Genomic DNA, 18,473 nt, shown 5'->3' on the forward strand with positions numbered 1-18,473 from the left:
GCAAATGATCCCATTAGGACTTTTTACCTGCCGCGTTACAGATGAAGAAATTGTATACACAGCAACCTGAAGTGGTGGAACGAGATACAAAACCAGAAGTTAAGAAATAGAAATTATAGATCATCTCAGAAACTAGCACATCGCGCAGGCGTCCGGTAAACGTGTGTGCAAGGAATTAATGAATGGATGAATATGTGAATATTTGAAGACTGGCTTACATAAAAAACTTAGTGAGCAATGGCACGAGAGGGAGAGCTGAAGTACCCTGAAAAGTACATATTCCAAGTACTAATGGGGTTTCATGGCTGCAGAAAATCCCCAACTTTGAAACAAGCCCAGATCAAAATGAAAGGGTTTCCCTAACACTTTCACAACGAAAAGCGTGGCTCCGCACACCCGGTGCAGAAGAGGCATTTGCAATCTATAAAGTTGCCTCCTTCGGAAAGCTCTAGAACACCCTCGGGTTTTGTCCCCCAACTTCGGCGGCGGGGGCGGGCAGGCGCCTGTGCCTTTAAGAATCTGGTCGAAGTCCTTTTCCTCTCCCCGCCCCGCCCCCTCGCCGTGCCGGCGGGGCCCGGGCGCCCACCCCTTTCTCCCACCGCCGACTGAACTACTGGTTCGGCCGCCCATCCGTCACAGAGGCGCCGCTTCTGATTGGCTTCGCGCCGGGAGGCGGGGCGGGAAGGCCTGAGAAACTAGTTTGTTGGCGGCGCCCGGGCTGTACCGCGGCGGCAGCGCGCTCCGGCTGTGGTGAGCCGGGGGAGGGGAGCGGCGGCGGCGGCGGCCGGGGCTGTGGAGCCTCGCGCGGGCGACCAGGAGCCTCTGAGCGCGGCGGGCGGCTGCGCCCCGAGCGGTGAGTGGCGGGGCTGGGCCGGGCTGGGGGCGCCCGCCTCGGGCTGTTCTGGCTGCGCGCCCGGCCGCCGGCTCGACACTTGTCACCTCCCCCCCCCGACGGGGCCGGAGGGTGCGGGGATTTGCGCGCCCCGCCGTCTGAGCCCCCCCCCCCACCCCCGGCCGAGAGAGCCCCCGCGGGGCTGCGCGCCCCGGGAGCAGCCCAGCGCTGCTCGGGTCCCGGAGCTTCCGGGCCGCCGCAGGGTCTCGGGGGCCGGCGGAGTCGGGGACAATGGTGGAGAGAGGGGTGGCCGCAGTCCGCCGCCGCCTCCTCAGCCCCCGCGGCTGCTCCCGCCCCGCGCGTGCCTGGGGACCCGGCGAGGGTATTTGCAGAGAGCTCCGGGCGAGGGAATGAATTGTTTTTGCAAATGGATGTAGCGCGCGGGAGCTACAACTCTTTCCCTTGGGAGTGGTTGATTCATTGAGTCCGCAGACTCTCTTTTTAAAAAATTACTATCGATCCTGGAAAGAGGAGGCTGCTCGGCTTTGAGGATGTGAGCGGCCGGGCTCTGCGCCCGGGCCCGGAGAAGTCCCCGCGCACTTGACGCCGAGGGCCAGATGGCCGCCTGCCTCGTGCGGAGCGAGGGCCCGGGGTCGAGCCAGGGGCGGTTGTCCACGCGAGTCGGGACCGGGTCCGGCGCCCCCGGTGCCCTCGGCCGTTCACGTCCTGCCTGACGGGGGTCCCTTCTCTGGGTTTAGAGAGCTGGAGAACAGCGGAGAAGTGGTTAAGTCCCACCCACCTGCCCACCGAGGTGGCGCCACCCACGCAGGTCCAGAGCAAGTCTTCTCTAGACAGCTAGCCCGGCTGTCCCCTTGCCTGGCACAGGACCCCATTCGGGCACGCCCCCCACTGCTCCTTTTCTTCCTCTAGTTGCTTGGGAAGCTTTTCCTTTGAGAGATTGGACCCCTCCCCCCGCCCCCAGGGGGCACCTTACACTTTTTTGGTGCTGCTGCTTCAAAGTCCTCAAGGTGCATTATAGCTCTCTTTGAGCAAAGAAAAATCTTTATAGAGATCTGATCAAAGGGATTGGGGTAAAGGCCGTTCCAGGCCCCTGCGGGTTTAATCTGGGCACTCTGGTCCTGCTGACTTCCTCTGAGCAGGAGACAGGCTCCCTGAGCTTTGGCCCTCCCTGGTGAGGCAGGGCAGAGAACACCGTGTGTCTGGGCCTCTGGTTTCACTCTGGCCATGTGGCACTGGGGGGAGGAGGCGGGAACCCCCCCCCCCCCCACCATTCTTACCATGGACTGGGCTGTGGTGACAGCGGTGTGCAGTCACTCCCTTTGGGATCCTGGACCTCAGTCTCCCCCTTCGTAGGTAGGACTGGTGCTCTGTGGCCCCCAGTGTGCTGTTCAGTTTCCTAGGGGTTGTTGGTAAAGGATTGCATTTGGGGGCTGGGGGTGGGGGTGGAGTAGGACACAAGGTCCACCCCACTGGAGGCAGATTTGGTATCCTTCTGAGACCAGGGGTCCTTAGGTCCCCAAGCTGTGCCTGAGGAGTTTGATGGAGTCAGTCTTCTGGGCCTGGCAGCTCTCTTGGTCTGGAGTCATTCCGTTTGTCAGGAAGTGACTCCAGGGAGGCTCTTAAAAGGAAGGTAGAGAGAAATGGTAGAAACCTTCATCCTGGGGCTCGGGCTGCAGCTGGATTTATGGTTGTGGTGCAGAGAAAGAGGGTCTGTGGCCGAGCTGCACCCCCGGTATCGGAGACAGCCTCTGCAGCCCGATGCCCCTTAATGGCCTCTCAAACCTCTGGGCACCCAGTGTGGGGGAGGAGAGCCGGAAGGAGGAGAAGATTACCCAGGCCTGGGACTTCGTGGTCTGCAGTAAAAGCAGGCTTCTCATCTACCACTGTGATGCGCCAGGGGGTGGGGGCGGGGGTGGGAGTGTTATTCTGTGAGTGGTTTGTTCATTCATTAGTTCATTCTTTTGTTAATTGACGAATGAGTCATTGTTTGAAGGGTCTTGACCCTGTATTCTGGGAGCTTCTAGACCAGGGTGTGTGGGCACATGGATTGGGACCTGGATACACAGACACACCTAGGTGTGCACAATACCCCGGTGATAAAGGCAGCAAGGGGAGCTGAGGGGCATGGATGGCAAAGCTTTCTGGGGAGATGATGCCTTGGCAAAATAAAGATGAGAAAGGCATGACACAGCCCAGATTCCAGGCTCTGGGTGGCCGCCTTCTCCCACCACCCGTGCAACCTCAAGGCAGGTGCAGGTTGAGGTTAGAAGAGTGTGGGTGTGAGGTGATAGAAAGGTTCACCTGAGACCGTGGTGCTTTGGCTTGTGGACTCAGCAGTCCTGAGAGTCTCTGGGAAGATGGGTGGCTTCTGGATGCAGCCTCTCTGCTCAGGGGGTCCTGGGAATAGCAGCCCCAGGAGCTCCAAAGACCTGCCCATCACCTGAGCCCTAATCCATCTGGACCAGCCTACAGTGTGGCCTGGCCAGGGAGGGGTGAACAGAGCTGGTAGGAGAAAACAGAGTGGCCAGATGCAAATGAATTGGCTGATTGAGATGCCGGTTTTCATCTAAAGTGGTAAATTTCATGATTGAATTGCCTCAGGCAGCCAGAGCCATTGAAGCGTTTTCCCAGCCAGAAAGCACTTAGTTGGGACAGCTGGGGGTGGAGGTGGGGGGGGCATATGTGCCTCCACAGCCTTTACTCCCTTCATCCCAGCAGGGCTCCCCCCTTAGCAGTCTGGGTCTGTCCCCAGGTGATGGAATCCAGCCCTGGTTCCACAGAAGGTGCCAGCCTCTTTGGAGGACCACCTGGCCCCTGAGCATCACTGCCACTATCCCAGTGGATAGCGGTTAAAGCTGTGACCTGTCCCCTTCAGGCACTCGCCTTGCAGGACTGACTCCAGACCCCTCAGCTGTTGGGGTTGAGATGGTGGGAGCCGAGAGAGAGCTCAAAGATGGTAGGGCCTCCTGTTAAGACTCCTCAACACCAGGTCAGGGGAAAGAGCACAGGCTCAGGAACCAGACTTGGGTTCAGATGCTGCCTGTGTGTCTGTAATCAGCCATCTCTTGGGCCCCCGGCCACCTCCGCCCACCCTCATCCCCTCCCTCTGGCGCCAGTAGACTCTGTGCTTTATTGCTGCCGAACCTTTCCTTCCAAGCCCGGACCATGCCCTTTGGATGAAAAAAGGTAGGCACGTGTGGCTCACCGGCCTGTTTTTAAAAGTGCTGGCTCTGGGGGCTCCTGGGTGGCTCAGTCGGTTAAGCGTCTGACTTCAGCTCAGGTCATGATCTCACGGTTTGTGGGTTCGAGCCCTGCGTCAGGCTCTGTGCTGACGGCTTGGAGCCTGGAACCTGCTTCGGATTCTGTGTCTCCCTCTCTCTCTGCCCCTCCCCCACTCACGCTCTTTCTCTCTCTCAAAAGTAAATAAACATTAAAGAAATTTTTTAAAGTGCTGGCTCTGTGGTCTGAGAAATCCAGTTTAGTTGGGGAAGTTTCACCGTATTTTCTGCAAAAACATAAAAGTCTACTCAGATGTTCTTTCTCCCATGGTGGTCTGCACCCTTGGGATGTGTACGGAGTCTGGACCAGGCTCTCTGAGCCACACCTCATTTCAATGTGTGACCAAGGCTCAGGGTCAGCTCCCCCTCTTCACCATCCCACAGTTGGACCTTTCACACCTAGAGCCTGTTGACAGAAAGACCATTTAAGGGGGTGTCTGGAAGTCCTACTCTGCCTCTCCCTGGCTGTGTGATTTCATGGAGGTCCCCATACCTTTATGGGCCTCAACTTGCTCTTCTCTAAAATGGGTGGATGCTGTTGTGTACAGTGCTTCTATTTAATGTTTTGCTGTAAACTCCCAGAAGTTTTTGCAGCCTCATGAAATTTTATAGGCTTGAGTTATTTGCCTAGCCCTCATGGGCAGGAAGAGATAGGCAGCCAGTAGAGTGCTGAGGAGCAAATGAGAAGTCAGGAGTCTGGGCTTCTAGTTCCAGCTCTGCCTCTGGTGTGTGCTGTGGGGTTCCAGGTAAGTCAGTTTCCCTCTCTGGGTCCTAATTATTCCTCCTGGAGAATGAGAAGGGTATACAGTAGGCAAGCTCCCAGTGTTCTTTCCTTTCTTGGTGAGTGGAAACCAAGTCTGACTCTCCCAGTTTCTCAGGCCTCCCTGGGCTCCCTGCCTCTGCCCACTGGCTAGGAGCCCAGGGCCCAGGTGTGAAGGGCCTACAGGCACTGGTGCCCACAGATGAGGGACTGGTGAAGCCAGAGGACTGGGCCAAAGAAGAACCAAGCTGGGCCCAAAGGAAGGTGGCACGTGGGTGACTTACTTCTCAAGGTTGCTCTGGCTGGTCCCAGGCGGGGAGCCAGGCGGCAGGTGTGAGAGCACTTAGACTGACACCTACCCCACCCCCCAAATCCTGAAATGGATGGGGTAGGACCTAGCCTGCAGGTGTCCCCAGGGCCATTTTGAAGAAGAAAGATAGGCACAGATCTCCCGAGATCAGGAGGGATCAGGAGGGAGCCCAGGGGTGCAGGAGGATCTGAGGCGCCCGACACACCAGGCTTTGCCCAGGAGGTGCCTGCAAGACCTGTGGGATAGCTCCTCCTGCAAGAAGGCAGGGGCTGAGCAGGGCCGTGGGAGAACTGTCTCTTGCCAGAGGGAGGACCACATTAGCCTGGGGTGTCACTTCCCACCCACCTCTATGTGCCAAGAAGAAACCTTGGACCATCAGCCGATCCATCAGGGTAGGATGCAGGCATAGGATGGAAACAAAAAGCCTTGCTTATTATCTACCTGTTCCCGTTGGGCCCCCAAGGAGAGGCTGACCACAGATCAATCTAGGGTGAATGGAATTAATTTCCTAATTAAGAGGAGCTTTGCTCACTCAATTCCAGGATGTGCTGCCTGCCAGGTTTGCAGTTGGCCAGGCCAGATTTGTCTGGGCAGGAGTGAGGGCCAAGAGACGAAGGAGTTCTTTTTCTAGAAAGCTGTAGCAATTACATCCAGCATCCAGAGTTCAAGTTCTGCGGCATCCTAGTGGGGCTTGTGAGACCTTGGGCAGCAAGTCCCTTAACCTGTGAATGCCTCTGTTGTTCACAGCTGTGAAAATGCAAAGGAGAAACCTGTACAGCTGCGTTCATGCAACACGTAGTTGTTTGGCACTTTCTGAATGGCTCATCCTGAACTAGAAACTGGGAAAAAGAAGTGGAGTTCAGAGGATCCCTTCTAGCAAGTTCGGCCCCTGGCATGTGAGGCAGACACGTAGTCAGGTGGTTGTAGCACACTGCTAGGGTGTGAGTGGCATGGCAAGAGCCTGCCTCAGTTTCCCCACTGAGAGGTGAGGAAGTAGACTATTTTTAGCATCCCCATTCCCAGTGTATCCAGTGAGTATTTTTTGCCACCTGTTCTCTACCACGCTCTGGGATGCAGCAGAAAACAGGGCAAGGTCCCCACCGTCCTGGAGGCCTTATTCAACCGAGGGAGGCAGACATCACATGGACAAAATAAATACAGCTGCCATTAGGGCTGCTGGAGGTGGGTGGGGAGGAAAAGGTCAAGGTGGGAGCTCAAGGGGGCCTAGAGAAGGCCTCTCTGGGCTGGTGACATTTGAGCCAAGACCTGCAAGACTGGACCGAGGTGCCCATGGGAAGGTCTGCGGAAGGGCCTGCCAGCCAGGGAGCAGGTGAGTGTGTAGGCCGGGAACATCGTGGGCCGCGGAGGGGGATGCAGCCAGAGATAGGCGACAGCCATCACATTCTGGAATCTTCTGATCCCTACGGAGGCTACAGAAAACATGTAAAGTTGTTTGTTTTTTTTCATTTCGGTAATACATCAGTAGATTTCCTTTATAAATGAATAACCCCGTAGGAAAAAAATGCAGCCTGGTGTGGAGGTCCACCTCGTCCTTGGTATCCATCGGTGGTTTGGTGCATACCGTACTGGTCCCCCTTTTCCTGTACAGATTTTGTGTTTATGTCACTCTGTGTGTAGTGGCACCCCTCCACATGGCACAGCCACACAAGCCACCATCTTTCATCTTACCCTGTCCCCCGGGAGATGTTAGGTCATGTCTGATATTTTTTCTTTTTCCCTTCATACAGTCCATGAAGTCTTGTGCGTCCTTGATCGTGCATGTTTCTGATTTTTAATTTTCGTCGTCAAAGCCGAATGCCTTTCCCGAAGACTTAGGCACATCACTCACCCACTGATAGTGTTTGGGAGCCCGGTTGCCCACGTCCTCACCCATACTTGATATTATCCACGTTTTCACTTTTAGCTCATGTGATGGGGGAGGGAATGATGTCATTATTCCTTTAAAACAAGCAAACAAAACAAAAGTGATCCAGTTTATCCAGGCTTTCTCTTTTTGTTTTCATCCATCTTTGTTTTTCCAGAATATCAAGGTTTAGTGATTGCTGGCTCTGCCTGTGCCTGGTCTCCTGACCTCCAGCGAAGCTTCATCTGTGAAATGAGGCCCTTTTAATCCCCGCCCCGCCCCAGCCAGGCTGCTGTGCATTGCGCTTGGGAAAACATTCCTGAAAGTTCATTTTATGCTGAAAAGTTCTACAAACATCATGGGGTTTAGCAGTGAGAGCGAGATATCTGAAGCCTAGAACGTGTGAGTGAATCTGAGTGTTTCTAAACAGCCAGTGTGTCTAGAGGAAGGGCTGGGGTGGCTTTAGGTGGGACACCTGCCTGGCATCCACCACGTGGCCTGAGAGAGAAGTCAGAGGGCTAGCTGAGTAGGTGTGTTCCTCCCTGTCTCACCTGCAGGAATGGAGAAATGAGCCAGGAAGGTAGAGAAAGTTCTCTAGCCTGTCCATAAAAAGACTCAGAAAGGGGCATTGGTCACCACAGGCTGAGCCCCGTGTTTACCTGTTGGTGGAGACCGAAGGCTGGGGCCCTTAGAACTTTATTGATTCTATTACTTTGGGGGTCCTGGTCAGTTTTCCTGTAACAGGAGGCTTTAAAACAAGTAAAAGACTGACAAAAGGGCCCTTGCACTTGATTCAGAGACAGAAGGATGGGAAGCTCTGGAGATTGGTAGATGAGGAAAGGAGGAATCTGGGGCCAGGGAGAACCGCACCCATGTGGTTCCTGGGTGGCATTGGGCCCTCAGGGGGCAGGCAACCTGACTGCTGGGATTCTGGTGCCTGGTGGCATTTTAGCCAGGCTCTCCTGTCATGCCCTAAGTCGGCTGTAACAGCTCACCTCCACTTCTTGGGGGACAGCATCCAGGCTGGGCTGAGCCCTGCTGCCTGGGGATGACTCAGACGTAAGTCCTGGTGGAGGCTTCTGTTATCCCCTCCATCTCGACCTGGTTAAGACAGCTGCAGGGAACAGTGGGCCACAGACAGGAAGGTAGACACACATGGGGGAGGGTAATAAAGAGCAGATGAACAAGGGCACCTTGGAATCCCCAAAGGGCTTTGGTGGAGGGCCTCCCCTCTTTGTACCTTGGCAGCTAGTGAGTAGGAGGAGAAGAGGGTGGGAAGCCTGGCTGCTGGCAACTTTTTACCTTTCTCAGATATCCTCTGATTCTGAGGGTTGGGTTTTTCAAGAAGGGAGTGAGGGGAGCATCTCGGGAGCCTATCTGAGGGTGGTTCACAGGGTCAGGGGCACCAGTGGGCTGCCCTTGCTGGGTCCCACCCACTGCCATCCTGAGCCCAGCTTGTGGGTGTTTCATGGAGCTGGAGTGAGCTCAGACCCCAGGTTTCCTTTCCAGCACCGAGATGGACTGGTATATCGGTGCTGCAGGAAGTTGTAGTTGCTATTTTTACCACTGCAACTAGGACTTTTTACTGGAAGGTACAATTACAAGCAAAATGTCAGGGTTTGGTTGGCCAGCTGAGCCCTGGGAGGCTGCCGCAGGCTGAGGCAGGAACCACGGCATGGTCGGTTGGTGTGTAAAGCAAGACACTTTGCACGTGGACACATACCTCCCCTAGTTGCTGGTAGTGGCTTCCTCTGAACTCTTTGCAGGGTCTGGACTTCTCTTGGCAAAAAAGAGGCCTTTGCTGGGTTTTGCCCAGATAATTGCACCCCATCACCTTATAATTGGCTGGTCGTGGGACTGAAGCTAACCAGCTAAACCATTCTCTTCCTGACTGCCCTAGAAGTTGAAGTTTTGTTCAGTGAAATTGACAGCCTGCTACACGATTCCCGCACTGCTAAGTGCGAGGGGTGGAAATGAGTAAGACAGTCCTGACTCTGAAGCATCACATATGGCAGCAATTAAGGAGACAGAAGGTGCGAGTGGTCCCCAAACCCTTTGGACAAGCACCTGGTATGCTTTTCCTCTATGTGCATTATGGCTAAAGGCCAAGCTGGCCTTATATGACGTTCTCTTGCTGCATAACAGATCACCACAAACTTAGTGGCTTAGGCTGTACTTACTTATTAGCTCATAGCTTTGTAGGGCAGAAGCCTAAGCTGGCTGGACTGGGTTCTCTGCTTAGAGTCTTGGACCATAAGTCCAAGGTCAAGGTATTGAGCTCTTACCCTGAGGCCCCGGGGTAGAATCTACTTCCTGGCCATTCAGGTTTTTGGCACAATCGAGTTCCTGGTGGTTGGTTGTAGGACTGACGTCCCCTGTCCTCTCTGGCTGTCGGCTGGATGCTGATCTTGGCTCCTAGAGGCTGCCACGTTTTGTGCCACATGGTCCCCTCCATCTCCAAACCCGAAGTGGGGCATCAAATCCTTTCCTGCTTCAAATCTCTGGCATCCAGGTCTGTGATCACCTGGAGAAAACTCTGCTGTAAAGGGCTCCTGTGATTAGGTCAGGCCCACCCCGATAAGCTCTCTGTTTCTAGGTCACCTGATTAGTAACATCATTAATTATACCTACAGATTCCTCTGCCACATGGGTGACAGTGGCACGCATGCCATGTAGGTTGCAGGAGGAAAGCCAGGGGTGGAGATCAGGGGGCCAGCCATCTTTGCCACAGGGCTCATGCCACCAGGGGCCACACGGACAGTATTAAGAATAGCAGTTCTCATGAGCTGAGTAAATGTTGTGTGCCCTGTTGTGCTAAGCTCTTTACCTGGATTCTCTCCTTTAAAAAAAAAAAAAAAATTCAATGGTTTTGCGAGAGCAAGAAAGAGAGAGAATGACAGAGCGTGAGCGGGGGAGGGGCAGAGAGAGAGAGGGGAGACACAGAATCCGAAGCAGGCTCCAGGCTCCGAGCTGTCAGCACAGAGCCCGACGCGGGGCTGGAACCCACAAACTGCAAGATCATGACCTGAGCCGAAGTCGGACGCTTAACCGACTGAGCCACCCAGGCATTCCCCACCCCACCCCCCTTTTTTCTTTTAAACGTTTATTCATTTTTGAGAGACAGAGACAGATGGATTCTCTCCTTTAATCCCAGGATAGTACGTTCACAGAGGGACAGTTCCTTTCACCCCCATTTTCCAGATGGAAAGCCGAAGATCATGGAATATAAATATCTGGGGTACAGACAGCAGTACTGGGCTTTGCAACCAGAGGCTTAGAGCCAGCCTAGCCACCTCATTGGCCTCTCCAGTTTGATTCCTACAATTTATGAGACACCGTCCAGGGCAGGGTTGAGGGCAGGGCAGAGCGCCTTCCCATGTAGCACTTAAGATATTTAAACATGAAAGCTGTCAACCATACTGCAAGTTAATACAACAGACATCAGGAATATCTCACCTGGGTTTGACAGATGTCTGGACCTTTCTGATTCTTATTCAGTGGGTATTGTGGCTTATCCACTTTCCGTTGAGCAGTATTTATTGAGCATCACATACATTCTAGGCAGCAGAGATGACACAGAATACTGTCCTGGAGGAGCTGGAAATTAAAATAAGGGCACAACACACAATGACCTGAAGGAGTAAGAGTGCCGGACAAGAAACATCACAATGCTGTAGGAAAGGGTCCACGGGTATCAGAATGTCAGCTGCAGGAAAGAAGACAAAAATGTGTATTTACCATGGCCACATCCCTGGTACATAGTACAGGGCCCTGCACATAGTGGGTACTCAGATTACCTGTCCCGTGAATTTTTTGAGCATCATGTATATGCAATCCCCCTACATATCAGCCAGAGAAAGGCGTGACAGTGACATGAGGTTTCATGGAGGAGTTGAGACTTGGCAGGAGAGCTGGAAAGGCCAGCCTGTATCTGCATGAGGCAGGGAGAGGGGCTGGGGTGGGCGACGAAGCTGGAGGGGGAGACAGGCTGGCCAAGGCTTGGATGTCCAACCCTCACTGAAGGTTTTTGAGCAGGAGAGATTGGTGGTCAGGAGCAAAGCATTTGGCCTCAGATTGCTGGGCGTGGGAGAGGCCGGGGCCTCTGGTAGCCCAGCCTGCAGAGGTGAAGGCCTCACCTTATCTCCAGCATAGAACCAGTGACACAATGGACCGGGAAGGAAGATTTAATAGAACTTGGTGGCCAAACGATGTGCTAAAAATGTATATGAGTGAGTTGTGATTTCTGGGCACCCGTGCATTTGGCTATAAATATACACACATATGTAATTTCAGGAGACCAAGAACTATCAGCTGCAAAGCCCAAGGGCAGCAGCCCATGCGTGGCCCCTGTACTTTACTATCTGAGGCCCTGCCCAGTACAAGGTGCCCAAATCTGTTATTTTGGGGGGAAAGGAGGGGGTTCTGTGGTAAGAAAAAAGTGGCTGGTAGTGAAGGGAGGAGCAGGGCAGGTGGGGAGGCCAGCCAGCCGTGGGTTAGAGGGCACTGGCCCATGTGACTGCTCCTCCGTGCAAGCAGACAGGGGACCAAGACCAGCAGGGGCAGGCGATTCAGCTGTCAGTCACCCCCTGCTCTCCACAGAAATTTTCCTCTGAGTTCTTCCCAAAAAGCATGGCTAATGTGGAGGGTAAGGGAATTCTGCTAACCCGGTGTTCTAAAAGTGTGGTCGGGAGGATCCCGGAGTCTCTTTTTGGGTCCACAAGGTCAAAACTGTTTCCATGGCAATGCCAAAGTGTTACTTGCCTTTTCCACTGATTCAGAGCACATAGCTTAGTGAGCTGATGTTTTCCCAGTGACCATTGCACGGTATTACCGAACAATGTGGAACAGTCCATTCAAAGTGTAGGGTAGACCAGGAGGTCGGAATGTCAGAGTACAAAAGTTCACTGACTCAGGCTCAGGTTCCACACCGCACACACCGCAGTGAATCTCTAGGAAACTACCACTTGTCAGGTCTTGGTGTGGTATCCAAGAAGAATATCCTAAATTATCTGAAAAGGCTCTTGCAGTCTCCCTCTTCTAACAACCTGTCCCCGTGAGGCTGGGTTCTCTGCACATTCTTCAATGGAAACGTTTCACAGCAAACAATGCAGAAGCAGATATGGGGATCCAGTCAGTATTCTCAATTTAAAAAAATTTTTTTTAAAGTTTTTTTTTGAAAATAGATTTATGAAACACAGTTGTTATTTATGTTAACATATAATGGTTTATTGTTTTTTTCTAATTTTTTTTAATGTTTATTTTTGAGAGGGGGAGAGACAGAGCGTGAGTGGGGGAGGAGCAGAGAGAGGGAGACACAGAACGTGAAGCAGGTTCCAGGCTCCGAGCTGTCAGCACAGAGCCCGATGCGGGACTTGAACTCATGAACTAGGAGATCATGACCTGAGCCGAAGTCAGACGTCGAACTGACCGAGCCACTCAGGTGCCCCTGTTGTTAACTAATACACATTTTAAGTTTTTTCCCAGTTTTAATTTTAAAACATTTAAAATTTAATTTTGATAACTATCAATAGGCAAAACCACATAAAGAAAAGCCCCTTACTTAGGGTCCTCAGTCATTTTTAACTTGTAGAAAGATCCTGAGACCAAACTGTTTGAAAGCACTGTGCTGCCCCATGCACCTGTAAACCGGGAGCTGAGTACCAGGCCATGAGCCCAGCTCTCAGTACTAAAGGCTCTCAGCCTTTAGCCCCCTCAGCGATCCTGAGGTTGTGTGATTATTTTCATCCCCATTTTACAAATGTGGAAACAAAAGCCCAGAGCATTTGAATACCAGGCACAGGTCTTACAGCACAGTCGTGGCAGTGCCAGCTAGAGGGGAGGCCCCAGACCTATGTGGCTGTTCTCCAGGCAAGGGGGAAGGCAGGTGCCTGAGAGAAAGCCTGTGACACAGACCTGGTGTGTCCCCAGGTCATCCACTGTCCTCTGCAGCTGGCACTCTTCTGGCTTTACTAAGCCCATATGCTTCCTCCTTTCCTGAAGCCCAGGAGGGAGGATGCAGGTCTGCTAAGTGCAGCAGGGGTGCTTGAGAAATCAGGGGTTTTCATTTAAAATATGCTCTTCCATTCTGCTGTATGTACCCAGTATTTGTAGCCAGGAAGGTTCTTTGTCTTCGTAAATAACCCCCATTGTGCCATTTGAGCAGGGACTTGGGAGCAAAACAGGTTTGAATACTAAAGATGTGTGTGCATTTTTTGTTTTTATCTTCTGTGAGCCTGTTTGCCCATCTTTACAATTGGGACCTTGAAGATGTGTCTTAAGGATTAAGTAAAAGGATGCATTTAAAGCACCCAGCACAAAGGCTCACACATGACAGGGTTTTGAAAAAGTGATACTGTATCTGGCATGGAATTCAGCAGGTTCAGAGGGGTACGGGGTTTCCACTGTTCTCCCCAGCGCACTAATGTTTCTTACACAGCCTGCCGGAGATAGTCCTTGCACGTATACACGGGTGTGTGTATAGCATGTCTCTGTGTGTGTGAGCATAGGCAGTCTGGTTTCTTATGTAAATATATATATATATATATGTATTTGGGGGCGCCTGGGTGGCTCAGTCAGTTGAGTGTCTGACTTTGGCTCAGGTCATGGTCTCACAGTTTGTGAGTTCGAGCCCCACATCGGGCTCTGTGCTGACAGCTCAGAGCCTGGAGCCTGCTTCTGATTCTGTGTCTCCCTCTCTCTCTGCTCCTCCCCCACTCATGCTCTGTCTCTCTTTCTCTCTCTCTCTCTCTCTCTCTAAAATAAACATTGAAAAAATAATAAAAAATTTTTCTAAAAAAATACATATGTGTATATATTGGGTTGCACAGTGTTCCACTCAATGAATGAACCAAGGTGTATTTGACTAGGGCTCTTATTTATGAATATTGAGTTGCTTCCAGCCTTTTGCTTGCAGCCAAAGGCCCATGTGCAAGTAGGACTGAAGGTGAGGTTCCTTGGAGTGGAAATGCCGGGCCGAGGGCACCTGCAGCTGTCAGTTTGAAAGATACTCCGAATCGCTCTCCGGCTCCGCGGAGAAGACAGAGCTGCATCCTGGGCCTTGGGAATTGAACAGCACTCAGATTGCAGTTGCACAGCAGCACTGACAGCCTGGAGAAGAATGAACAGGGAGAAGGACCCACACCAGGAAATGGCTAGCGCTTTACTCTTGGTGTTTTTTTATTTTCCTGTTGTATTCTTCTCCATTTGCCGCCAAGACTCCAGGTGGCTCATTGAAAGTGATATCTAGGCCAGAGTGCTTTGAGCGGCTCCATCTGTGGGACTCTGAACCTTTCAAGGGACCAGACAGGAAAAGAGACTGCCTCTCTCTGGGTCCCCAGCCCCCGCTCTGTTTGCTGAGGGCCAGGCTAATCCTTCTGAAGAGGGAGGAGCCCGGGGTCATGATGCAATGTTTGCTTTGGAGGGGACTGTTCTCTCTGCCCCCTTTGTTTCTCCCTGTGTCACTCTGGATAAGTGAAAGGAAACCAGTTATTTCAACAGATGGGTGAGCCTGAGTGCAGAGTTCTCTGTCCCCTCTCTGATTAGAGCAGTGGTATCCATTACACTGGCCCTGATCCCAGCTGGAGCCAACAGCCAGACCTGCAGACTCCCGGCTTCGGGGGCCAGAGATGGTCCAGGCGGCCCCACCGAGCTGAGGGGGGACAGGATATGGCAGAAGAAGCTGAGTGGTAGCTTCTGTCTGCCCTGCCCTGATGAATTTGGAGGTGTCTACACCACCCACCCACCCCCACCCGCCCACTTAGCTGAAAGAAGTCGCCTTGTTGCAGGGGTGGTTTAAGCACGGCAGACAGAACTTTTAGGACTTTGTGACATCAAACATCTAGAATTCTTCTCCCAAGATTGTATCTCAAGAGAATACCAGTAATTCAACATAAGCAGAGATGTGATTTGTTTGATAGAAATTTTAGAACTGTGGATGAATGACTTCCTAAGTCATAGTTGTTCTGCATTTCACAGACACCAAAAGTTACATGTGACAACCACACAGACGCTGGGCCGTTTCATGAGGGAGCCCGGAAGACTGGATGCCAGGGCCTGCACCTCACAGGCGCTCAATCCACCTTTGTTCAGTAGTGAGTGAAGGATAGGAATATGGAAACTGTGTATATAGGTAAAAACAATGTAAAATAACGTTCTGTAACTGCAACAATGTAAAACGTTTGGGGATAAAAGGCAAAAATGAGCCAACACAAAAATAGTTACTCTGTTCGGAGACTGGCTTAACCTTGTCACCTTCCCCCAAAACTTTCTTAGAACTTCCCCCCTCCCCCTGATTCTCCTTACCCTCCCATAAATGTTAATACCAGATATAAGTCTATGTGCTGTGTACATATGCTCTGTATATAAAAACAACATCTTTTCCACCTCCCCCCCCCCCCAAGAATGAGGTTTTGCCCCCGCAGGGCAGTGTCCCCAGCCATCATCTCCCTCCCCCCCTCACCCTCATGAAAATGCCTGTGTTCTGGGTTGACATTCCAGGGGATTTGCGTCTTTTGTATCTTGTGCTTTTCAATCCTACATTGTCTTGTCAGTAAAAATGATTGAGCTCCTGGGTGTGCCCCTTGGCCTGTCTAACTTGGTCCATGGAGCTCACACTGAGAAGGCAGGGCTCTGAGCAGAGAACAGGGTGCTGAGCACCATGGCCTTGGCCGCTGTGGGCTGGGTACATGGCCCACACAGCCCCTCCTGAGGGTTCGCTTCTCTCCTTAGCAAGATGGCTTCTCTGAAAGAACAAAACCTGGCCGGTGCGGAGCTGACAGAACCCTGCCCTTGTCTTTGAGCAGCTAGACACAGCGTGGGGGACCATTAGATCCTTTCCCTGAGGTGGCCTTGCTTAGCCTGGTGTCCTCATCTGAACAGGACCCAGAAAATGACCCTAGAGGCCGCTTTCGCACTAGGACCCTTTGCCACGCACAGGAGAAAAGTTGATTCATTACCCGCGTTGGGGGTCTCGGAGCACGGAGGCTTCATTCTCCTCGAGATGGCGCTGTTCCAGGTGCGCAGAAGGGTTGACAAGGGTTACTCCAAGGGGGATACGGAGAAGGGTGTCCAGTGGCTGGAGCCCCGGGCTGTGGCCCCCAGAGCCTCTCTTCTGTCCCTTTGGTGTGTGGAAAGAACGATACAGATCTGGGCTCACAAAGCGCAGAGGTGGGAGCTCTTTGCCCAGCGTCCCTCCCGTGAGGTGCAGGTTGAGGGTTGGACATAAGGCCGTGGTGAGGGTTGCACGCGTTCACACAGAAAGCACTTGGAGCAGCGCCTGCAATGGAGCAAGTCCTTGATAACTATAACTTAGTGCTGGTGGAACCGTCACTGCCGTTAATCTCGGAGCTCCCGTTCCCACGTGCAGGTTACCGAAACAGTGGGGCAGGTGGCAGGATTGCGCCTCTGGCCCTCGTGGGTGAGTGAAGCCATGTGCCTGGTTTGGGCCAAGGAGATGGGAGCGAAAGAGGTGTGTGTCTTCCAGGCCGTGTGCGGAGTTCCCAAGCGCCCTCTCTCTTCCCTGTGGCTTACTGACCGGTGACGGGGTGCTGCTCTGTCATCTGGGTCCCTGGGGCTGATAGTGATGACAAGGACACTCTTCACACTCACCCCCCACCACCCCCCAAACCATGATGCAAGTGGTATGAGCCAGAGAGAAATTGCCGTCCTCCGAAGCCTCTGAGCTACGGGGGTGTTTGTTGATGCTGCAGAACCTGGCCCACCCTGATTAAAGCGGACAGGCCTGAGCGGGCCGGGCGTGGTTGGGGGACCACCCCTTCTGTGTGCGACGCCCAGCACGGCAGAGGCCCCTGGTGATCATGCGTTTTGTCTGGCTCCCGTCCTGACCAGAACTCTCTACTGTTTGCAACAAGTGTTGCTTCATCATCCAGGAGGGTTGCACAGCCTTGACCCCTCACCTCCTGTCCTGTGCCTCCTCTGGGAGGGGCCTATTCCCCTGGGTAAACGAACGCAGAGCAACCCCCCGAGCCCTTCCCCAGAGGGGAAGTTTGCACACTAGCAGAGTTGGCTTCCACTTCGGTAGGTCTATCAGCTTGTAATAAGAGCACGGCCTCCTGGCTAGCAGAGGCTGCAGCAGCCTGGATCCTGGCTCAATCTTGGAAGCCAAAGAAGCTGTCCTTCCTCAAGTGTGCTTAACCTGAGGGAGCACCGAGGGAAAAGGCAAGAGCACGTGGAGAAGGCGCTGAAGCCATTGCCCACCCTCCGGGTCTCCTGGGATCCCCATCCCCTTCCAGGCTTTGGTTACAGGTGGACGGGTGGGCCTTAGGACTAACCGCCCACCACGGGGCACTGTAGGGGAGGCACTGTGGCACTGGTGATCGAGACCTCAGATAGCAGGCGAGAAGCGGGTTGTCCTGCAGTGTGGTCTGTCAGAGGTGTGGAAGGCAGTTGGAAATCTGCCCCGTGAGATGAGCTCAGGGGCGAACCGATCTGCTCTCTGCCTTTCATGGGGAGCCATCCGATGCAGAGTCATTTGGGTACCACCAAAAGAGGAACCTCATTTGTTACTAAGTGCTGGGTGAAGCAACACCCTCACCCCTTCCCTGAGCCAGGCTCTGTTCTCGAACCGCCCTTACAGCCAGCCCATTCCCCTGCAGGAGGGATGGGGTGAGGCTGTGGGCTGGCGTGGGGCAAAGTTGCATCCAGCCGACACAAGGAGTGTTACACAATTATCATGACTTTACTGCAGGATTGGAATCTTGCACAATAAAGAGATGGAAAACAAAATCAAAATACATACACACAAAAATACAAATAATTCTAATCCTTTGCATTTTAAATTAAAAACAGGGTACCTACAGGGCGCCTGGGTGGCTCAGTCAGTTAAGTGTCTGACTCTTGATTTCGGCTCAGGTCATGATCTCACAGTTCGTGGGTACAAGCCCCGCATCGGGCTCTGTGCTGACAGCACGGAGCCTGCTTGGGATTTCTCTCCCCTTCTCTCTGCCCCTCCCCTGTTTGAGTGCATGCTTGCTCTGTCAAAAAAATAAAAAAATTAAAAAAAAAAATAATAAAAAGGTACCTACAATTTTTTGAATGTACATAAAGTTTTATTACTTTCTTAAAGAAAGGACCATTGAAAGGCAGAGGCTTTTAGGGAAAGGGCCCTTTGTGTGATAGTGCACTCGTATCTGGAATGATCTGCGCCTCTGATTCAGTTACCCTGGTCATACTGATTTGCTTTCAATTAACAATTAGATTTGTGTGCTCTACAAGGGTGCTTAGTCTGCTTTCCACTTGGCAAGGGGAAGAAGGATACCCCTGCACCCTGCAGGCTCCCTGAGGTGCTTGGATCCCCAGACGTGGGGGTGGGGTGGGGCAGGCATCTGGGCCGCAGCGTCACGCGTCAGTCCCGAGATCCCTGCCTGGGAACGGGTGTTGAATCACACAGC

The 18,473-nt window shown here is 52.8% G+C and overlaps 1 protein-coding gene across 1 annotated transcript in view; it reads left to right on the top strand.

Annotated features, from left to right (window-relative positions):
* Positions 1 to 756: 756 nt before the first annotated feature.
* KLHL25 (kelch like family member 25) overlaps positions 757 to 18,473 on the top strand; it is a 34,099-nt gene continuing 16,382 nt past the window's right edge. Inside the window, exon 1 of the mRNA XM_030317438.1 lies at positions 757 to 853. The gene's annotated coding sequence lies outside the window, so the exon portion shown is untranslated. The remainder of the gene's footprint in view (positions 854 to 18,473) is intronic.

Source organism: Lynx canadensis, chromosome B3 (genome assembly GCF_007474595.2).
Source record: "Lynx canadensis isolate LIC74 chromosome B3, mLynCan4.pri.v2, whole genome shotgun sequence".
Taxonomy (NCBI): Eukaryota; Metazoa; Chordata; class Mammalia; order Carnivora; family Felidae; genus Lynx; species Lynx canadensis.